A 21,959-nucleotide genomic window follows, 5' to 3' on the forward strand; every position below is an offset into this window, starting at 1 on the left:
TAGTGAATACAATCACAGAAAACCTTTATGATGTCATCTCAATGAAAGTTAACCAAATCAATAATGTGCAAGTTAAGTTGTAATCATTTTGCTGCAGGCTACACACATTATCATGATGAGTGAACTATGTGAAATTATATCCAATGTTATGTAAGCTAGTAAGCTAAATGAATATTGTCGCCCTATTTGTAATAGCATAGCAAGCAACATAGCAGCATAGGCTAACAAACATAAGTGTTATAGTAGCCTATTTCATTACATGCATAATATTTTACTCATAAAGAGATGATATAGCTGCATACCTTCATCTTTGCGTGTTTCTTCTCATCTTCTTTCCTCTTTTTCCTAAATTGGGAACCTGATGGCTTAACGATTTTGCACAAACCAGAAAAAAATGCAACAATATGTCTGTGAAATTATATATTCACAATATTATGAATTAATTGTGGTTTATTTGGTAGAATTTTGTAGTGTGACTGATTTTACTAATTGCATTAGTACTGTACAAAGTTAGAAGTTTGCTATTTGATAGATTCCCCCTCTCCCCCAACCTTGGGCATCCAGTGGGGAGACCTGATGTCAACCTACCCCCACCCCCCTCCCCAACTCGTACTTCTGAGTGGGAGACCTTCCCAGGCCTAGCTCACAAACTAGAATCAGCGTGCACACTCTGACAAGGTTAATTGACCCACAGTCCCACACAGTGACATGATATCATTGATGTGACATGCAAATGAGCAATAGAAAACCGATCCCGTGAATGTCACCATTCCAATTTTTTTTTGTGCGGGCGCCCTGTGCCGCTTGATATGTAGGCTATGTGTGCCATTTTTAAATGTACAGTCGTGGCCAAAGGTTTTGAGAATGACACAAATATTAATTTCCACAAAGTTCGCTGCTTCAGTGTCTTTAGATATTCTTGTCAGATGTTACTATGGAATACTGAAGTATAATTACAAGAATTTCTGAGTGTCAAAGGCTTTCATTGACAATTACATGAAGTTGATGCAAAGAGTCCATATTTGCAGTGTTGACCCTTCTTTTTCAAGACCTCTACATTCCGCCCTGGCATGCTGTCAATTAACTTCTGGGCCACATTCTGACTGATGGCAGCCCATTCTTGCATAATCAATGCTTGGAATTTGTCAGAATTTGTGGGGTTTTGTTTGTCCACCCGCCTCTTGAGGATTGACCACAAGTTCTCAATGGGATTAAGGTCTAGGGAGTTTCCTGGCCATGGACCCAAAATATTGACGTGATGTTCCCCGAGCCACTTAGTTATCACTTTTGACTTATGGCAAGGTGTTCCATCATGCTGGAAAAGGCATTGGTCGTCACCAAACTATTTCTGGATGGTTGGGAGAAGTTGCTCTCTGAGGATGTGTAGGTACCAGTCTTTTTTCATGGCTGTGTTCTTAGGCAAAATTGTGAGTGAGCCCACTCCCTTGGCTGAGAAGCAACCCCACACATGAATGGTCTCAGGATGCTTTACTTATGGCATGACACAGGACTGATGGTAGGGCTCACCTTGTCTTCTTCGGACAAACTTTTTTCCGGATGCCCCAAACATTCGGAAAGGGGATTCGTCAGAGAAAATGACTTTACCCCAGTCCTCAGCAGTCCAATCCCTGTACACTTTGCAGAATATCAGTCTGTCCCTGACATTTTTCCTGGAGAGAAGTGGCTTCTTTGCTGCCCTTCGTGACACCAGGCCATCCTCCAAAAGTCTTCACCTCACTGTGCGTGCAAATTAACTCCCACCTGCCTGCTGCCATTCCTGAGCAAGCTCTGTACTGGTGGTGCCTCGATCCCACAGCTGAATCAACTTTAGGAGACGGTCCTGGCGCCCGCTGGACTTTCTTGGGCGCCCTGAAGCCTTCTTCACAACAATTGAACCGCTCTCCTTGAAGTTCTTGATGATCCGATAAATGGTTGATTTAGGTGCAATCTTACTGGCAGCAATATCCTTGCCTGTGAAGCCCTTTTTGTGCAAAGCAATGATGCTAGCACGTGTTTCCTTACAGGTAACCATAGTTGACAGAGGAAGAACAATGATTCCAAGTACAACCCTCGTTTTGAAACTTCCAGTCTGTTATTCAAACTCAATCAGCATGACAGAGTGATCTCCAGCCATGTCCTCGTCAACACTCACACCTGTGTTAACCAGAGAATCACTGATATGATGTCGGCTGGTCTTTTTGTGGCAGTTGTGTTTTTGGGATTCAGTTCATTTGCATGGCAAAGAGGGACTTTGCAATTAATTGCAATTCATATGATCACTCTTCATAACATTCTGGAGTATATGCAAATTGCCATCATACAAACTGAGGCAGCAGACGTTGTGAAAATTAATATTTGTGTCATTCTCAAAACCTTTGGTTAAGACTGTATGTAGTTCTGTCCTTGAGCTGTTTTTGTCTATTAGTGTTCTGTATCATTTTATTTTTAATGTTCTGTGTGGACCCCAGAAAGAGTAGCTGCAGCTTTCTCAACCGCTAATGGGGATCCTAATAAAATACCAAATACTAAACACCAAATACCAAATACTCCATCATCCACATCGACAAAGCCTCTGTGGAATGAGTGAAAAGCTTAAAGTTCCTCTGCTTGCACATCACTGACAACCTGAAATGGTCCATCCACACAGACAGTGTGGTGAAGGAAGTTGAAGAAAATCAGCTTGGCCCCTAAGACCCTTACAAACTTAAAGCATCCTGTCAGGCTGTATCACCACCTGGTTCTGTAACTGCACCGTCCACAACAGCAAGGCTCTCCAGAGGGTGGTGCGGTCAGCCCAATGCATGACCGGGGGCACACTGCCTGCCCTCAAGGACATCTACAGCACCCGGTGTCACAGGAAGACCAAGAAGAACATCAAGAACGTCAGCCACAGACTGTCCATCTAGAAGGTGGAGACATTACAGGTGCATAAAACCTGGGGCCGAGAGACTGAAAGATAGTTTCTAGCTCCAGGCCAGCAGACTGTTAAATAGTCACCACTAGCCAGCCTCCGCCCAATACCCTGCCCTAAACTTTAGTCACTGTTACTAGCCGGCTACCACCCGGTACTCAACCCTGCACCTTAGAGACTGCTGCCCTATAGTCTCCCAGGTGGCGCAGTGATCTAAGGCACTGCATCTCAGTGCTAGATGTGTCACTACTGACCCTGGGTTGATCCTGGACTGTATCACAACCGGCCGTGATCAGGAGTCCCATAGGGCAACACATAATTGGCCCAGCATCTTCCGGGTTAGAGGAGGGTTTGGCTGGTGTAAGCCGTCCTTGTAAGTAAGAATTTGTTCTTAACCGACTTGCCTGGTTAAATTTAAATAAAAAATGGAACACTGGTCACTTTAGTAATGTTTACATACTGTGTATGTAATGCACTTCATATGTACTGTATGTACTGTATTCGAGTCAAGGCTCATCCTATATAAATACAGATTTTTATAATAATATACTATCCATAATGTCAATACACACCATCAGAAACATATATATGTATATTCCAGACTCTGACATTGCTCATTCGAATATTTATATATTTCTTAATTCCTTTTTTGGGGTCGAGGGGGGATTTGCATGTATTGTTTTGTATTGTTAGGTATTACTGCACTGTTGGACATAGGAACTGCAATAACATCTTCAAAATGTGTATGTGTCCAATACAATTTGATTTGATTTGAATGCAGTACTATTTTCCAACAGAACACACACACACTCTGTACACCGTTATAAGAGTTATACAGAACACATACTGAATTGTAATGATTGAACAACAAGAAGGTTTAATAGCTAGAATACTCACTGATATAGAACACTGTTTGGCTGCTTCTCAGGGAGGGCTGACTGGCTTTAAGTAAAGGGACTACACAGCCTGCAAAAGACGGCTGAACACCTCCAACAATATAAAGCACCTTGTAAGAGAGAGACAACACAAGCCATCATGAGTCATGATTCTACAACATCCCATAATCTGAAGCCAAGAATAAAACAGAGATGGCATAATGGCTAGAAAACTCACTGACACGTAGAACACTGTCTGGCTGCTGCTCAAGGAGGGCTGGCTGGCTTCACTCTGTCAAAGTAGAAGACATTGCTAAGTAACACAGTAAAGTAGTAGCCAGCACTACTACAGACAACACAGTGAACCAGGAGAAGAGACACCAGAATTTGGGGATTAAAGAGAATGGTAAGTAAGAAAGTTATAGAAAAATATGTCCTGACTACCTTAATGGAGGAGAAGTTATCTCAGAAGCTCACTTTTCTCTCCAACTCTATCAATTATCAGGTCAGTATCCAGGGCCATTAGGATGTCCTTCTCAGTGGCCATCAGCAAGAAGCCTCTAGGTGTTCTTGTGAGCATTTGCTCCTGATTTGTCTCTTGAAATACTTCAAAGTAGAGAAATGTCCTCAAGCTACCTGGGTGACTGAGAGGGTGACTAGAAACTTGTATCCAAGGACAAGGATGTGTTATGCATCAGTCAGCAAGTTGTACCATCTCAGTATCTGGTAACAACACAGTGGACACTCTTTGCAGGAGGAGCAGCTTTAATTAATCATTTCCACTTCCATCCCTGATTTGATTCTGTACTTCAATTTAATTAGGCGCTCTCTGCCTCTGACAAAGCCTCATCTTGAGCCATCTCTCCAGGCATTTTTTTCTTATTTCTTGCCCTATTCTGCAGCAGCTCCACCTCCTTCAGCTCGGTCTCCTCCTCCTGTTCTTTGATCTTCTTAATTTCCCACTGAACAAAATTTGATCCTGCGACAACTGTGTACAGACATGTCGAGTATAAACCAAAAGTATAAACCAGCCTTTGGTCGTGAAATCTTTGGTTGTTTAGCACATGGCCTCATGTGAATACCTTAAAGAGATGAGTGGGGCTAAGGTTTAAGAGGGTGATGCTGAATGGGTGTAGACAAAGAAGAGATCTCTAGTAGATTTCCCGAAACATTCAAGGGCCCTTTTCTCAAAAGTGGGGTTTATCAATTTTCAAAGCAGAATTACTTTCCCATTTGTTCCTCAACTCCAGTGTATGATATACCATTTTCTAGCTCTGAGTCTCTACTTTTAACTAATGTAAAAAATACAACTTCAAATTTTGCTACATAAGACCTAATCAAGGCAGTCGGTCACAAATGTGTTTGCAGCTGCCTTAATGGTGTCAAAGTCTTTTGCCATGCCTTTCAGGGTTTCCTGTATAGACACAACCATTCAGTGGGCAGACAGGATGTCCATCCCACTTTTCTGCAGGTATTTGGACAGTAGAGACGTGTTCTCAAATATCCAGAGAAAGATTTGAGCTGTCAGTAAATCCTCTTGCCTTGACTAGTACAGTTGTATTCCTGTTTGCCTGTCCTTGTATGGCTGATAGTGTGAGGAGTACTTCCGAAGAATCCAACTTCTTTAAAGCACTATCCTTCACCAACCTGTGTTGCTTGTCCTGGCTCTGCTTCTCCCACACATTTGTTATTTGGTAGGATTGACAGAGTAACAGCAATGTTGTTTAGGAGAGCAAACACTAGCCCACTTGCTATGTAAATTTCAGTTGTGTCAGCCAAAACCGGATTAAGGATGTGTGTCTAGCACCAAACATTCACTTGATTGGGGGACTTTGAGGACAACAGAGCAGAGAAGCCTTGATATTTGCCTTGCATATATTTGCCTTGCAATGGCCACAAGCCTCACATGTATGACGTCCATCACAGATGACAGAGTATTGGTCTTGAGAGGTTATGTCCTGAGTTGTATCAATCTAAACAGAGAACATTCCAGCTTCCTCAATTTCACTTGACAGGGTATCCTGGATATGCTCTGAATTGTGTTAATGACTGTAATGACAGTATTTTTAGAGAGCAGTGATGAGAGAACCTCTGCCTCTTGACCTAGACTGATGTAGTTTTTTAGTGATTATTTTTCTGTTTAGTGTGTTTTGCACCTGACTGAGCTGTTTCGGTTGTGCTTTTTGTTTCTTTGTTTGATAGTGTTCAGTTTAAATAAATAACATGAACAAGTACCACGCTGCGATTTGGTCCTCACCTTCTTCCACCGACAACCGTTACATAATTCTAATAGCTGGAAACAGAAAAATGAATATTGTAAACTAACACAACCTAATGTAACTATAGGGAATGCCTCTGAGTTGAATCAAGAGTAGAGTGTGTACAGTCGTGGCCAAAAGTTTAGAGAATTACACAAATATCAAATCACATTTTATTTGTCACATACACATGGTTAGCAGATGTTAATGTGCATGTAGCGAAATGCTTGTGCTTCCAGTTCCGACAATGCAGTAATAACCAACGAGTAATTTAACCTAACAATTTCACAACAACTACCTTATACACACAAGTGTAAATGGATGAAGAATATGTACATAAAATATATGAATGAGGGATGGTACAGAACGGCATAGGTAAGATGCAGTAGATGGTATAGAGTACAGTATATACATATGAGATGAGTAATGTAGGGTATGTAAACATTATATTTAGTGGCATTGCTTAAAGTGGCTAGTGATACATTTTTACATAAAAAATTTTATTTTTAAAGTGGCTGGAGTTGAGTCAGTATGTTGTCAGCAGCCACTCAATGTTAGTGGTGGCTGTTTAACAGTCTTGAGATAGAAGTTGTTTTTCAGTCTCTCGGTCCCTGCTTCGATGCACCTGCACTGACCTCGCCGTCTTGATGATAACAGGGTGAACAGGCAGTGGCTCGGGGGGTTGTTGTCCTTGATCTTGATGATCTTTATGGCCTTCTGTGACATCGGGTGATGTGGGTGTCCTGGAGGGCAGGTTGTTTGCCCCCGGTGATGCGTTGTGCAGACCTCACTACCCTCTGGAGAGCCTTACGGTTGTGGGCAGAGCAGTTGCCGTACCAGGCGGTGATACAGCCTGACAGGATGCTCACGATTGTGCATCTGTAAAAGTTTGTGAGTGCTTTTGGTGACAAGCCGAATTTCTTCAGCCTCCTGAGGTTGAAGATGCGCTGCTGTGCCTTCCTCACCACGCTGTCTGTGTGGGTGGACTAATTCAGTTTGTCCGTGATGTGTACGCCGAGGAACTTAAAACTTAATACCCTCTCCGCTACTGTCCCGTCGATGTGGATTGGGGCGGTGTTCCTTCTGTTGTTTCCCGAAGTCCACGATCAACTCCTTTGTTTTGTTGACGTTGAGTGTGAGGTTATTTTCCTGACACCACACTCCGAGGGCCCTTACCTCCTCCCTGTAGGCCGTCTCGTCGTTGTTGGTAATCAAGCTTACCACTGTAGTGTCGTCTGCAAACTTGATGATTGAGTTGGAGGCGTGCATGGCCACGCAGTCGGGGATGAACAGGGCATACAGGAGAGGGCTCAGAATGCACCCTTGTGGGGCCCCAATGTTGAGGATCAGCGGGGTGGAGATGTTGTTACCTACCCTCACCACGTGGGGACGGCCCGTCAGGAAGGCCAGTACCCAGTTGCACAGGGTGGTGTCAAGACCCATTGATTGCGAGTTTGGAGGGTACATGGTGTTAAATGCTGAGCTGCAGTCGATGAACAGCATTCTCACATAGGTATTCCTCTTGTCCAGATAGGTTAGGGCAGTGCGCAGTGTGCTTGCGATTGCGTCGTCGGTAAGCAAATTGGAGTGGGTCTAGGGTCTCAGGTAGGGTGGAGGTGATATGGTCCTTGACTAGTCTCTCAAAGCAGTTCATGATGACGGAAGTGCTAGGGGGCGGTAGTCGTTTAGCTCAGTTACCTTAGCTTTTTTGGGAACAGGAACAATGGTGGCCCTCTTGAAGCATGTGGGACTGGGACAGCAGACTGGGATAAGGATGGATTGAATATGTCCGTAAATATGAATATTCACAAAGTCTGCTTTGTATGATGGCAATTTGCATATACTCCCGAATGTTATGATGAGTGATCATATGAATTGCAATTAATTGCAAAGTCCCTCTTTGCCATGCAAATGAACTGAATCCCCCAAAAACATTTCCACTGCATTTCAGCCATGCCACAAAAGGACCAGCTGATATCATGTCAGTGATTCTCTCGTTAACACAGGTGTGAGTGTTGACGAGGACAAGGTTTGAGATCACTCTGTCATGCTGATTGAGTTAGAATAACAGACTGGAGGCTTCAAAATGAGGGTTGTGCTTGGAATCATTGTTCTTCCTCTGTTAACCATGGTTACCTGCAAAGAAACATGTGCCGTCATCATTGCTTTGCACAAAAAGGGCTTCACAGGCAAGGATATTGCTGCCAGTAAGATTGCACCTAAATCAACCATTTATCAGATCATCAAGAACTTCAAGGAGAGCGGTTCAATTGTTGTGAAGAAGACTTCAGGGTGCCCAAGAAAGTCCAGCAAGCGCCAGGACCGTCTCCTAAAGTTGATTCAGCTGTGGGATCGGGGCACCACTTACTCAGGAATGGCAGCAGGCAGGTGGGAGTTCATCTGCACGCACAGTGAGGCAGGTGAGACTTTTGGAGGATGGCCTGGTGTCAAGAAGGGCAGCAAAGAAGCCACTTCTCTCCAGAAAAAACACCAGGGACAGACTGATATTCTGCAAAGGGTACAGGGATTGGACTGCTGAGGACTGGGGTAAAGTCATTTTCTCTGACGAATCCCCTTTTCCGATTGTTTGGGGCATTCGGAAAAAAGCTTGTCTGGAGAAGACAAGGTGAGCGCTACCATCAGTCCTGTGTCATGCCAAAAGTAAAGCATCCTGAGACCATTCATGTGTGGGGTTGCTTCTCAGCCAAGGGAGTGGGCTCACTCACAATTTTGCCTAAGAACACAGCCATGAAAAAAGACTGGTACCAACACATCCTTCGAGAGCAACTTCTCCCAACCATCCAGGAACAGTTTGGTGACGAACAATGCCTTTTCCAGCATGATGGAGTACCTTGCCATAAGTCAAAAGTGATAACTAAGTGGCTCAGGGAACAAAACATCAATATTTTGGGTCCATGGTCAGGAAACTCCCCAGACCTTAATCCCATTGAGAACTTGTGGTCAATCCTGTCCCCAGTCCACCTGGCCGTGCTGCTGCTCCAGTTTCAACTGTTCTGCCTTGATATTATTGGACCATGCTGGTCATTTATGAACATTTGAACATCTTGGCCATGTTCTGTTATAATCTCCACCCGGCACAGCCAGAAGAGGACTGGCCACCCCACATAGCCTAGTTCCTCTCTAGGTTTCTTCCTAGGTTTTGGCCTTTCTAGGGAGTTTTTCCGAGACACCGTGCTTCAACACCTGCATTGCTTGCTGTTTGGGGTTTTAGGCTGGGTTTCTGTACAGCACTTTGAGATATCAACTGATGTATGAAGGGCTATGTAATTAAATTTGATTTGGATTTGATTTGAATCATCAAGAAGCGGGTGAACAAACAAAAACCTACAAATTCGGACAAACTCCAAGCATTGATTATGCAAGAATGGGCTGCCATCAGTCAGGATGTGGCTAATAATTGACAGCATGCCGGGGCAATTGCAGAGGTCTTGAAAAAGAAGGGTCAACACTGCAAATATTGACTCTTTGTACCCTTTGACACTTATGAAATGCTTGTTATTATACTTCAGTATTCCATAGTAACATCTGACAAAAATATCTAAAGACACTGAAGCAGCAAACTTTGTGGAAATTAATATTTGAGTCATTCTCAAAACTTTTGGCCACAAAACTTTTTTCAACTGTATATACAGTTGAAGTTGGAAGTTTACATACACTTAGGTTGGAGTCATTAAAACTAATTTTTCATCCACTCCACACATTTCTTGTTAACAAACTATAGTTTTGGCAAGTCGGTTCGGACATCTACTTTGTGCATGATACAAGTAATTTTTCCAACAACTGTTTACAGACAGATTTTTTTCACTTATAATTCACTGTGTCACAATTCCAGCTGGTCAGAAAGTCTGGTCCATCCGTGTGAACAATTTCCAAATAACTGAAGGTACCACGTTAATATGTACAAATAACAGTATGCAAGTATAAACACCATGGGACCACGCAGCCGTCATACCGCTCAGGAAGGAGACACGTTCTGTCCCCTGGAGATGAACGTACTTTGGTGCGAAAAGTGCAAATCAATCCCATTACAACAGCAAAGGACCATGTGAATATGCTGGAGGAAACAGGTACAAAAGCATCTGTCACACCCTGATCAGTTTCACCTGTCCTCGTTATTGTCTCCACCCCCTCCAGGTGTCACTTGTTTTCCCCAGTGTATTTGTCCCAGTGTTTCCTGTCTCTCTGTGCCAGTTCGTCTGGTATGTTTCCATGTCAAGCAGCGTTTTCCCGTTCTTCTGCTTTTTGCATTCTCCCTTTTCTAGTCCTCCTGGTTGACCCTTGCCTGTTTCTGGACTTTTTACCCACCTGCCTGACCATTCTGCCTGCGTTGACCACGAGCCTGTCTGCCACTCTGTACCTCCTGGACTCTGATCTGGTTTTGACCTTTTGCCTGTCCATGACCATTCTCTTGCCTACCCCTTTGGATTAATAAACCTTGTAAGACTCCAAACATCTGCCTCCTGTGTCTGCATTTGGGTCTCTTGTGCCTTGATAGTATCTATATCCACAGTAAAATGAGTCCTATATCGACATAACCTGAAAGGCCGCTCAGCAAGGAAGAAGAAGCCACTGCTCCACTGCTCCAAAACCGCTAAAAAAAGCTACGGTTTTCAACTGCACATGGGGAAGATCGTACTTTTTGGAGAAATGTCCTCAAATGCCTCAATTTGCTGCTATTAAACTTTTCTTTCCTTGTCAATAGTGCTTTTTGTCTGTGCTTTTAGCTGGGGCATTTTGTCGAGTGCTCTGTGACAATGGCATTGTGAGAAACGTTCAGCTCCATCTCCTCTCCGCCACCCCTTTCCTTAGTCACTCTTTGTCAGCCTGTATACATTGACTAATTTTCAGAGAGGACTGGCTGAGATCACGGCATTGGGGCTCTGTACTGAAAATACCATGGTGTCTGGTGAGGTCCCTCCAGTAACAACCGATTGTTGTTTCACAGAGTCTGTCTGGCCTTGACAAGGCTGTGTTCACCACTCCTGCGCTGTGAGCGGGCTCAGGTTTGAGCACAGTCTCACATACAGTGCCGTGAAAAAGTATTTGCCCCCTTTCTCATTTTCTCTATTTTTTCATATTTTGGACACTGAATATTATCAAATCAAATGTTATTTGTCACATGCGCAGAATACAACGGGTGGGGTGAAATAAGAGTCAAGAAAGCAATGTAAATAAATCAATAAAGTAAAAAAATAACACTAACGAAGCTATATACAGGGGTTACCAGTACCGAGTCAATGTGTGGGGGTACAGGTTAGTCAAGTTAATTGAGGTAATATATACATGTAGGTAGGGGTAAAGTGACTATGCATAGATAATAAACAGCGAGTAGCAGCAGAGTAAAAAATAAAAATGCAAATAGTCTGGGTCACCATTTGATTAGCTGTTAAGCAGTCTTGTGGCTTGGTTAAAAAGTATTTTGGACCTAGACTTGGTGCTCCTGTCCCGCTTCTCGTGCGGTAGCAGAGAGAACAGTCTATGACTAGGGTAGCTGAAGTCTTTAGCAATTTTTCGGGCCTTCCTCTGACACTGCCTGGTATAGAGGTCCTGGATGGCAAAAAGCTTTGCCCAAATGATGTACTGGGACATATGCACTACCCCCTGTAGCACCTTGTGGTCAGAGGCCGAGCAGTTGCCATACCAAGCGGGGATGCAACGAGTTAGGATGCTCTCGATGATGCAGCTATATAACATTTTGAGGATCTGAGGACCCATTCCAAATATTTTCAGTCTCCTGAGGGTAATAGGCATTGTCATATCCTCCTAACGACTGTCTTGGTGTGTTTGGACCATGATAATATGTTGGTGATGTGGACACCAAGGAACTTGAAGCTTTCAACCTGCTCCACTCCATCCCCATTGATGAGAATGGGGGCATGCTCGGCCCTCATTTTCCTGTAGTCCACGATCATCTCCCTTGTCTTGATCACACTGCCAGGTCTCTGACCTCCTCCCTATAGGCTGTCTCACCGTTGTCGGTGATCAGGCCTACTACCACCGTTGTGTTGTCGGCAAACTTAATGATGGTGTTGGAGTCGTGCTTAGTCATGCAGTCATGGGTGAACAGGGAGTACAGGAGGGGACTTAGCACATGCCCCTGAGGGGCCCCCATGTTGAGAATCCTCGTGGCAGATGTGTTGTTGCCTACCCTTACCACCTGGGGGCGGCCCATCAGGAAGTCCAGGATCCAGTTGCAGAGGGAGGTGTTTAGTCTGAGGTTCCTTCGCTTAGTTATGAGCTTGGAGGGCACTATGGTGTTAAATGCTGAGCTATAGTCAATGAACAGCATTCTCACGTAGGTGTTCATTTTGTCCAGGTGGGAAAGGGCAGTGTGAATCTGTTGGGGCGGTAATGCAAATTGGAGTTGGTCTAGGGTTTCAGGTATGATGGTGTTGTGAGCCATGACCCCACCTTTCAAAGCAATTCATGGCTACAGACATGAGTGGTACGGGTCGGTACTCATTTATGCAGATTATCTTGGTGTTCCTGGGTACAAGAACTATGGTGTTCTGCTTGAAACATGTCGGTATTAAAGACTCGGCCAGGGACAGGTTGAAGACACATTTGGTTAGCGCATGCTCGGTGTGCACGTTCTGGTAATCCGTCTTGCCCTGCAGCCTTGTCAATGCTGACCTATTTAAAGGTCCTACTCACATCGGCTATGGTGAGCATGATCACACAGTCATCCGGAACAGCTGGTGCTCTCATGCATGCTTCAGTATTGGTTGCCTCGAAGCGCGCATAGACACAATTTATCTCATCTGGGAGGCTTGTGCCACTGGGCAGGTCGCGGCTGGGCTTCCCTTTGTAGTCCGTAAGAGTTTGCAAGCCCTGCCACACCCGACGAGTGTCAGAGCCGATGTAGTAGGAAATCAGATTTTCAACCAAAATATAATATTAGATAAAGGGTACCTGAGTGAACAAATATACAACATTTTGATACTTATTTCATTTATTTAATAAACAAAGTTATGCAACACCCAATGTCACTGTGTAGAAAAAGTAATTGTACCCTTACACTCAGTAACTGGATGTGCCACCTTTATCTGCAATGACTGCAACCAAATGCTTCCTGTAGCCATTGTTCAGGTCTTGTCACAACATCTCAATAGGGTTTAGATATGGACCTCGACTAGACCATTCCAAAACTAGAAACAACTAGAAAGTATTTGGTTGCACTCATTGTAGCTAAAGATGGCGCAACCAGTTATTGAGTGTAAGGGGGCAATAACTTTTTCACACGAGGATTGGGTGTTGCATAACTTTGATGCATTATTTATTTATAAATAAGTGAAAGTATCAGATGTTTGTTTATTTGTTCACTCAGGTTCCCTTTATCTAATATTAGGGTTTGGTTGAAGATCTGATAACATTCATTGTGAAAAATATGTAGAACTAAAGAAAATCAGAAAAGGGTCAAATACTTTTTTCACGGCACAGTAGCAACACACTGTCATCCAACTGAAACCAAAATAGGCCGTCCACGGGGATAATGTCACTGTTTATAATCTCCCCTAAAGAAAGAAAAGCCCCATGCCCTGCCACGTGCATGTAACTAGCAATAACAAGCAGTGACTCCGACAGACCCAGCGTGAAACTAGATTATAGCAGCTTTTAATCTACTCGATTGCTGGGGAGAGAATGTTGCAATCCAGCACACCAATGCAAATTTGGCATGTAATTAAAGCACAGGTAGGGCAATGCTGTGAGAAACATGTTCAGTTAAACAAAGTTCAACAGCGAGCGTTGTTCGAACTTCTTTGCTGTCACACTATATATAGAGATTTTGCAAATTTGGTATGAAATTAAAGAGCAGGTGATGATGTGGGAAACATGTTCAGTTAAACAGAGTCTTATAGTTGAAGATGTTTTCTGACACACACAGTGTTTTACAACACCAGCTATTTTCTTTTAGCAGTAAAGACTTTTACTAGTAAGATTTTCCAAGGTTGGTTAGTCAAGGTGATGGGTTGAACAAACAGTTCAAAGAAAACACATCTGTAAAAATTCTGCACAATGTACAGAAGTTACCAATTATTTTCGGTTCAATTTAACAAACAACAGCTCAAACTACAACTGGGTTGTTGAATAAAATAAGCACTTTGGGAGTTATTGTGTCCTGAGTAGTGTGTGTGTGTGTTTGCTACTGTGCGTGGGTGGGTGCGTGCGTGTCTCAGCCTTCAGATCATTATTAGTCAAGGAGAATGTGTCCACGGAGTTGGAGGAAATGCACGCTGAGAATCTTGTCCAGAACACCCTATGCTGAGCTCCTGCTGAACTCCACCGTGCACTGACAGGTCATCACCGTCGTCGTCACGATGGCCTGCTACCAGCTGTGTGACATGAATGCCATAAGTGCCAGCTCTCTCTTCTCTGAGAATGAAGACAGACAGACAGACAGACAGACAGACAGACAGACAGACAGACAGACAGCGGGATAGTGGGGCACCGGTTAGTCAAGGTAATTGAGGTATTACGTACATGTAGGTAGTGTTAAAGTGACTATGCAAAGATAATAAACAGAGAGTAGCAGCAGCGTGGAAATAGGGGTCTGGGTAGCCCTATGATTAGTTGTTCAGGAGTCTTATGGCTTAGTGGAAGAAGCTGTTAAGAAGCCTTTTGGACCTAGACTTGGCGCTCCGGTACCGCGTGCCGTATAGTAGCAGAGAGAACAGTCTATGACTAGGGTGGCTGGAGTCTTTGACCATTTTTAGGGCCTCCCTCTGACACCGTCTGGTATAGAGGTCCTGGATGGCAGGAAGCTTGGCTCCAGTGATCTACTGGGCCGTACGCACTACCCTCAGTAGTGCCTTGCGGTCGGAGGCCAAGAAGTTTCCAGGCAGTGACGATGCTCTCGATGGTGCAGCTGTAGAACCTTTTGAGGATCTGAGGACCCATGCCGAATCCTTTCAGTCTCCCGAGGGGGAATATATGTTTTGTCGTGCCCTCTTCACGACTGTCTTAGTGTGTTTGGACAATGATAGTTTGTTAGTGATGTGGACACCAAGGAACTTGATGCTCTCAACCTGCTCCACTACAGCCCCATCAATGAGAATGGGAGCGTGCTCGGTCCTCCTTTTCCTGTAGTCCACAATCATCTCCTTTTTCTTGATTATGTTGAGGGAGAGGTGATAGAGGAATTCTAAATTCCTGTATGTTTTATTGCCAAAATCAATTCGCACTCATTTCTATTTCATTAATGAGTTGTAAGTTCATTAATTATGCATGAAGTAGATTGAGACCAGTCTTAAAAGCCAAAGGTAAACAGCTTACACACATTTCCACAGGTTATAAACTGAAAATGACGTCAGCGTTTTCCAAACGTTCCATTTCACAAGCAGAGGGGCCCCTAGCTCTTGAGCCTTCGCGTTATCAGCACGAAGTCAAGGCCAGTCAGTATAAATCAACATTCTCGACAATCTGGAGATGGCCGGTCCCACCACCTGGAGATTTGTACAACTGAATGAACTAAGGAACAGACCTTCATTGTTACTAAACTCCTGACTACATTATATACAATTGGGAAAGGGAGCAAGAGAGAAAATTCACATGTACAGTACATTATAGCATTTGGACTAGTCAGTTCTGATTGGAATGTATACATAATTAGTCATTTCAACCATAATTTCCTCTATCAAGAGGTTGTTGTCCTGGCACCACACTTCCAGGTCTCTGACCTCCTCCCTATAGTGATCAGACCTACCACTGTTGTGTCATCGACAAATGTGATGATGGTGTTGGAGTCGTGCCTGGCCATGCAGACATGAGTGAACAGGAAGTACGGAAGGGGATTGAGCACGCACCCCTGAGGGCCCTTTGATCAAATATTATACATTCAAATCTACAAAATAAAAATATTATTATAAATGTTTACCCGACTCTTCACCCACCATCAATCAAATCTAACCTTAACTCCAACTGTTTTTAAACCTACATCAGAATCATAACTCCTCTTTCAGGATTTTTTTTACAATCTTTTATTATAAAATTTTTCCATTTCCCAAACGTACTATCAAACCAATTAGTCAGGGAAGTATTCACCCCAGAGTTCTCTGCCAACCCGTGAGCCAGGGTGGTCAAACCAGCTGAGGCTTCGGGCACTGATTCGTCCGGAGCTGTGTTACCCTGGGATGTAAGACATGGTCCTGATTATCACGCCCACTTCCCCCTTTTATCTAATGCAATTCTATTCTGTCAGGTCTTCCAGCTGGTTGCTTCAGTCTGTTCTACAAAACCTTTAACCTGTTAAGTCGACCCTCTACTTTTTCGAACATTCTGTTAAAAATCGCGCAACATTTCAGCGCCCTGCTACTCAGGCCAGGAATATAGTATATGCATATGATTAGTATGTGTGGATAGAAAACACTCAGACGTTTATAAAACTGGTTAGATCACGGCTGTGACTATAACAGAATGTGCGTTTCATCGAAAAGTGCAGGAATATCTGATCACTGAAAATGGAAAAAATATCCATCCGCGACTTCAAGGAATTGTTCAAAGTGAATCGAATTAAATGAGGCCGAGGTTGCAGTGCCTACAGCTTCCACACGTTGTCTAGAGTCTTGTCATTTGATTCGCAATTGATTCTTGGTCTAACTGAATCAAGGGAATCGATTCCCTCCGGTCTCCGACCGGATGTTTTGGTCGAGCTCTCTCCAAGACATTTTTTCGAAACAGACACCTATAGAATTGACATCGCCTCCTGATGAATTTTATCGCTTATTAACGTGTACTAATACCTAAAGTTGCATTACAAAAGTATTTCGAAGTGATTTGTGAAAGTTTATCGTCAACTTTTTGAATTTAAAAAAATGACGTTACGTTATGAAACGCTATTTTTTTCCCGTTTATCACAGTCTTCATAGATCGATATCTAGGCTATATATGGACCGATTTAATCGAAAAAAAGACCCAATAGTGATTATGGGACATCTAGGAGTGCCAACAAAGAAGATGGTCAAAGGTAATGAATGTTTTATATTTTATTTGTGCGGTTTATGTAGCGACGACTATGCTAATTATTTTGTTTAAGTCCCCTGCGGGTCTTTTGGGGTATTACATGCTATCAGATAATAGCTTCTCATGCTTTCGCCGAAAAGCATTTTAAAAATCTGACTTGTTGCCTGGATTCACAACGAGTGTAGCTTTAATTCAATACCCTGCATGTGTATTTTAATGAACGTTTGAGTTTTAACTAATACTATTAGCATTTAGCGTAGCGCATTTGCATTTCCAGAGCTCTAGATGGGACGCCTGCGTGCCAGGTAGGACCAAGAGGTTAATAACACCTTTGGTATTCCTGCTAAAGCGCTGTTGATTATCATAACTATAATTAATCCAGTCCACGCTCTTGTGAGAGTAGAACCCCGGAAATGCTTAACTCTAATCCTGCTAGGATCTGATTTCTTGCTTTGACTCATCTGGCACCTCTCCTGGAATCCCAATGTTATCAATGTATACCTTGTCATCAAATGACCCAGATGAAGTGCTTCTCTTTTCCCTTTTAGATAACTTCATGTCCTGTTGTCTGCACATGACCCACACAATCACTAGGTGTCAACACTGGCCCATTTTATTTTATTGAAATCCCCAGAGTTCAACCAGCCTGTCAATTCAGACATGGTCTCGTCAGTGGTCATATTCTCTGTACTAACTTGGTTCCTGGGGATATAAATAGTGCAAATCAATACAACTGTCATTATCTGGCATTCCTGCTTTCATGAACAGATTTACCATACCGACCCACACTCCTCTACCCAGAACCATACTAGGGTGTCGACCAAGGCCTGGTCATCTCCCTACCACAACCCTTGATCCTTTTCATTTCTTATTTAAAGAGTTAAACATTTCCTTATGCCACTCCACTCTACCTTTTTCCATACTGGGTGAGTGGATTCATATAGCCCTCTCTCCCCATGGGGTATGACCTGTGTCCACGATCAATATGGGAACCTGCACCGATATCTCTTCTATTTTGGAACAAAATCCTCACCGTCTAAACCATGGGTCAAATTACCACTCTCCGCATATCTAGTAGGACGTGCTGTATCAGGAATATGTCACCCACGATAAAACAGCTTCAGACGAACAGCTTCCATGTGAAGCCCCACCCTCTCCCCTTGAACACATCGCTTAGCAAGAGCCAGACACATTTTCACTTCTATGAACAACAACAGTGAGGAAAGGACAGGTAAGGTATTTTTCATTCGAGAGATGGCCCCCAGAATTCTGTTAATTCCAGTTCTCCTCTCGAACTCTGTTATTGTTCGAAAGCGTAAATGTATCTTACCCTCCCGCAGTGCGATATGAATATGGGTGGCCTATGGGACTGGATTGAGTGACTTCACCTGTAGTTCACCTGTAGTGCATAAACTCTCATAAAGTCTCATTGTTGTCAGTGTACATTAGGAAACTTAATGATGGCGTTGGACTCGCAGATGCTTGGCCACGCAGATATGGGTGAACAGGTAGTACAGGAGGGAACTAAGCATGCAACCCTGAGGAGCCCCCGTGTTGCGAATCAGCGTGGCAGATGTGTTGTTGCCTACCATTAATACGTTGCATAGACTCACCAGTGTGTGCGATAATAGTGTTTAACATGATTTTTGATTGACTACCTCATCTCTGTACCCCACACATAATTATCTGTAAGGTCCCTCAGTAGAGCAGTGAATTTCAAACATGGATTCAACTGCAAAGACCAGGAAGGGTTTCCAATGACTCACAAAGAAGGGCACCTATTGGTAGATGTGTAAAAACAAAAAAATTAGACATCAAATGAATATCCATTTGAGTATGGTTAAGTTATTAATTACACTTTAGATGGTGTGTCAATACACCTAGTCACTACAAAGATATAGGCATACTTCCTAATTCAGTTGCCGGAGAGGAAGGAAACAGCTCAGGGTTATCACTATCAGGCCAATGGTGACTTTGGTGACTTTTAAACAGTTACAGAGTTTAATGTCTGTGATAGGATAAAACTGAGGATGGATGAACGACATTGTAGTTTCTCCACAATACTAACCTAATTAACAGAGTGAAAAGAATAAAGCCTGTACTTATTACAAATATTCAAAAACATTCATTGTGTTTTCAAAGAACTAAGCTAATACTGCAAACAATGTGGCAAAGCAATTAACTTTTTGTCCTGAAGACAAACTGTTATGTTTGGGGCAAATCCAATACAACACATTACTGAGTATCCCTATCCATATTTTTAAGCATAGTGGAGGCTGCATCATGTTATGAGTATGCTTGTACTTGATATGGACTGGTGAGTTTTTCAGGATAAAAAAAAGAGATGGAATGGAGCTAAGCACAGGCAAAATCCTAGAGGAAATCCTGTTTCATTCTGCTTTCCACCAGACACTGGGAGATGAATTCACCTTTCAGCAGGACTACTGCTTACCAAGTTTCTTACCAAGAAGAAAGTGAATGTTCCTGAGTGGCCGAGTTACAATTTTGATTTAAATCGACTTAAAAATATATTGTTTTGTAAGTATTGACTCAGGGGTGTGACTGCTTATGTAAATTTTATGTATCTGTATTCAATGTCACGACTTCCACCGAAGGTGGCTCCTCTCCCTGTTCGGGCGGTGCTCAGCGGTCGTCGTCGCCGGCCTACTAGCTGCCACCGATCCATTTTTTCCTTTTCGTTTGTGTTTGTCTGTATTGTTTACACCTGTGTCTTATTAGTTGATTTCAGTGGGTATATTTACCTCCGCTGCCTGCTAGTCTTTGTGGGGATTGTTCTCTGTGGTTATGTAATTAGGGGTGCGTGTCTGCATCACAGGGTTTCTTTTCTCACGGTAGTTGTGCCGTTTGGTATTGAGTTTAGGAGTAGCTGTTTCTCCTCCATGTGTCGTGCTTTATTCCCTGTGTATGTGGCAAACTCGTTTGGGCGTGTTTCAGTCCCATGTTGTAGTTGAGTTGGGACTGCTCAATAAACTATTTTGCCACTGGGATTTCCTTGCTCTCATGCTCCTGATTCCTGCACCTCCCTCCGTTTAGGAGGCACGTAAACATGTCATTTTCAATAAATATATTTTCAGAATTTCCATTCTGCCCCTGAACAAGGCAGTTAGCCCACTGTTCCTAGGCCGTCATTGAAAATAAGAATTTGTTCTTAACTGACTGGCCTAGTTCAATAAAGGTATAATAACATTTTTTTTTAAATCGAAAAACATTTGGTCATTATAGGGAATTGTGTGAAGGTGGGTAAAAATATATATTTAATCCATTTTGAATTCAGGCTGTAAACACAACAAAATGTGGAATAAGTCAAGAGGTAGGAATACTTTCTGAAGGCAGTGTGTATTCCATGTGTTCTGCACATTCATTTATCACTCCTCGGGAAACGTCTTATCTCCCAAAAATGTACTTTTCAGGAATTGAAATACATTTTTTTTTTTTTCAGATCTATTGCCATACAGTAATGGAACCTTTTCCCAAGGAACTTCCAGCATTATGAATGTGCTACCAGTGGCTTTGCTGGGTGATAGAAATACGACAGAGAATAAATTATATGCTAATGATAGTGTATGAGGGCTCACAATGAAAAGGCTAGATTAGGATCAATCCAAGGACACAGTTGACCAAGAACCAAAAGGACCTTAGTGCTTCATTAAATCACTAATCGACCTTTACACTGTAATTGGCATTAAATTGGCCTTTCTTTCCGGCCCGTCAGACAGACAGGATATTGGGCTTGCCATTTAAAGGACAGGGATGTATCCTTAGAGATACAATATTTAAGTGTTCTATTTAATTCTGTGGATGTATACTGTGACTCTGGACCTTGTTTAAACAGCAGCAGCTAGTGTCAAAAGTAATTTTATTCACTTTAAAATATAAATATGCTTTTGTCGGAATGTGGTGAACATAGCTGGAAATAACTGTTCTTCCAAAAAAAGAGGATGGCACCATGCCTAAAAATTTGATTTGGATTTACGTTATTGGGGGTGCTGCTCAGTCCTTTTTGTATGGCAAATATTATTTGTCCAACAAATTATTGTTTTGTAGGATAAATAATAATTTCCATCCTGCATTTGGGCAAGATTTAAAAACAGAATGGTGCATATCCGGGTTGATTCCCCTTGCTCCTGACCTTGGCGGTTGGATTGGTATGAATTCCAGTCTTTTTTTAACTGGGCAAGTCAGTTAAGAAGATATTCTTATTTACAATGACGGCCTACATCATCTAAACCCGGACGACGCTGGGCCAATTGTGAAACACCCTATGGGACTCCCAATCATGGCTGGTTTAACGAGTGCGCTGAGAGTCGGGAAGCAAGATCAGGGAGTGTGTTGATAAATAAACATAATGTAATTGCTGGACTATTAAGCGCACCTGAATATAAACCGCACCCACTGAATTAAAAAAAAATCTGTATTTTTTACATAAATAAGCTGCACATGTCTATAAGCCGCAGGTGCCTACCTGTACATTGAAACAAATGAACTTTACACAGCCTTTAAACGAAACATGGCTTGTAACAAAAATAAATAGGCTTTAACGAAACACGGCTTGTAAACAAAAATTAAAACAGTAGCCTACCAAGAAAGTCATTGGTCACTATCTTCCTCCTCCTGTGCACTGAAACCACTGAAGTCATCTCCTTCGGTGTCAGAGTTGAATAGCCTCAGAATTGCTTCATCCGATGTTGGATCGTTTTCATTGTCGCTTTCGTCACTTTCATCAGGAGGCAGATACCCCGCTGAGCTCATGCTGCCCTTTCAACACGCAGCAGTCCAGCCTTTCGAAACCCGTTGATGATAGTGGATTTTTTGACAATGTTCCACGCTGTCAGGACCCACTGGCCTGCGGCCCGTTTTAGTGAAGGATTTCTCCCCACTTGTCATCCAAGCCTCCCACTGAACAAGGAGCGCCAC

The sequence above is a fragment of the Oncorhynchus keta genome, chromosome 21, assembly GCF_023373465.1.
Source record: "Oncorhynchus keta strain PuntledgeMale-10-30-2019 chromosome 21, Oket_V2, whole genome shotgun sequence".
In the NCBI taxonomy this organism is placed as follows: domain Eukaryota; kingdom Metazoa; phylum Chordata; class Actinopteri; order Salmoniformes; family Salmonidae; genus Oncorhynchus; species Oncorhynchus keta.